This window comes from Anopheles stephensi, unplaced genomic scaffold, assembly GCF_013141755.1.
Source record: "Anopheles stephensi strain Indian unplaced genomic scaffold, UCI_ANSTEP_V1.0 ucontig399, whole genome shotgun sequence".
Taxonomy (NCBI): Eukaryota; Metazoa; Arthropoda; class Insecta; order Diptera; family Culicidae; genus Anopheles; species Anopheles stephensi.
Window position 1 is genome coordinate 15,001 of NW_023405345.1, and position 2,500 is coordinate 17,500.

A 2,500-nucleotide genomic window follows, 5' to 3' on the forward strand; every position below is an offset into this window, starting at 1 on the left:
CGGGGACAAGTATGAAGAATGAAAATCATGTGTGTATGGAACATATAATGTGCCTGAGAGCACATTTTTTTTCTAAGTCCCAGAAATCCGTCACTGAACATCACGACTTACGAAGACATGTTCCCCCGGTCCTCCCATATACGGCACGGGGACAAGTATGAAGAATGAAAATCATGTGTGTATGAAACATATAATGTGCCTGAGAGCACATTTTTTTTCTAAGTCCCAGAAATCCGTCACTGAACATCACGACTTACGAAGACATGTTCCCCCGGTCCTCCCATATACGGCACCGGGACAAGTATGAAGTATGAAAATTTTTGGTCACAGCGTGAAATCCCTCTAATGATCATGAAAATAGCATCGGATCACTTATCTGACCATAAAAAGTGAACCAAAACCCTATTTGGACAAACTTTTTGGTCCTATGAAAAATTCACTTTTCATATATGTCATGGTCGAAAATTTTCTAAGTCCCAAAAAATCACTTATTCTCGAATATCTCGAAAACTACGTATCGGACAGGGGTCAACCAAGGTGTTTTAGAAAGGTCTTTACAAGCTCTATTTAATGAGCCATAGCGACTTTCAAGTGATTTTTTGACACTTTTTCGCATATCGGCATCCTTGGTTCCCATACTGGCCATAGGCCATAGGGCACCGAACGGCCAACTTTTGGTCCGGGGGTGAAATTTTTTTTTCACGAGATTTTGATGAAAATGGCTTCGGAACGCGTTTCTAATAATGAAAAGTGAAACCAAACAGTATTTGCGAAGAAAAAATTGTCCTATGAAAAAATCACTTTTTCTTAGGGTACGGGTCAAAAATTTTCTAAGTCCCAAAAAATCACTTATTCTCGAATATCTCGAAAACTACGTATCGGACAGGGGTCAACCAAGGTGTTTTAGAAAGGTCTTTACAAGCTCTATTTAATGAGCCATAGCGACTTTCAAGTGATTTTTTGACACTTTTTCGCATATCGGCATCCTTGGTTCCCATACTGGCCATAGGCCATAGGGCACCGAACGGCCAACTTTTGGTCCGGGGGTGAAATTTTTTTTTCACGAGATTTTGATGAAAATGGCTTCGGAACGCGTTTCTAATAATGAAAAGTGAAACCAAACAGTATTTGCGAAGAAAAAATTGTCCTATGAAAAAATCACTTTTTCTTAGGGTACGGGTCAAAAATTTTCTAAGTCCCAAAAAATCACATTTTCTCGAATATCTCGAAAACTACGTATCGGACAGGGGTCAACCAAGGTGTTTTAGAAAGGTCTCAACAAGCTCTAAATAATGGGCCATAGCGACTTTTTAGTGATTTTTTGACAAATTTTGTCATATCGGCATCCCGAGTTCCCATACTGGCCATAGGCCATGGGGCCCCGAACGAAAAAATTTTGGTCCGAGGGTCAAAATTTTTTTTCTCATAAATTTGTTCAAAACGCCGTCGGAACGCGCCTTAGATCATGAAAAGTGAAAAGAAACAGTATTTTGCAAAAGTTGGGGTGGCCTATGACTTACATGGCCACGTCCTAGGTCCGAGTTCCCGAGGTCGTGTTCTTCAGTGGCGGAAAAAAATGGCCACTTGTGGGAGATGCAAAATGTTCATTTTGTATTATAGGGGACACACTATCGAAGCGAAAATTTCAGAAATGGCCTAAAACGTGAAGAAATGATGGGGTATGTACGAAAAGAAGGTTTTTATGGTCAAACGGTGAAAATTTTTTTTTTATGAAAAATTTTGGTCTCCCACCGTTCATGAATTTCTAGGACCAAAAATCGAAAAATTTGAAAACTTCACGATCGAAAGGGAAACGCATATGTGGTGTTCCTAGGTGTGTACGGTGTACGAAAAACGGGTTCACGATGAGATATCAGGCAAATAAGTGGACCTAAAGTGAGTTATACGGGTAAGACGAGGTGTCCAAAGACCGAAATAGGGGTACCAACTGAGAACGAAATGAAGGTCCCCGAAGTCGCCATACAAGTTATAGGAGGTGTCCAAAGTACGAAAAGAGTTCCATATTCGGCTGTTCCTACTATATGGTTCCCTGATTGCTGCTCCAAGGAGTAGTGAGGAAGTGTCCAAAGGTCTGTTGGGGGTATCGAGGTGATACCCTCGACGGACAATATGCACGAAAAGTGGTTCGATGATCTATCCTGTAGGTCGTACGGCAGCCATACCCGGCTGGAAGTACCGCGGTAATTCCGCAATAAAACGTTCGCCAGACGAACAAACAAATTGAATTAGCTCATCGTAGTGTACGGAAACGAAACGAAAATGTAAGGTGATTAGGGATCCGGGAGCAATCTCGCGATCCCATGGTTCGGTGTAAGAAATGATACGAAGTGTTCATAAGTCTCCTCTGGAGGCAGAACCATCGTAGCAAAGTTCGGGAACCCAAGGGTCACAAAAACTCGTAGGACGATATCCACGAATAATCGGGGACTTGTGGGGACTACCGTGCCCTGACAAGTCAACTACACCTTAACTGGTGATG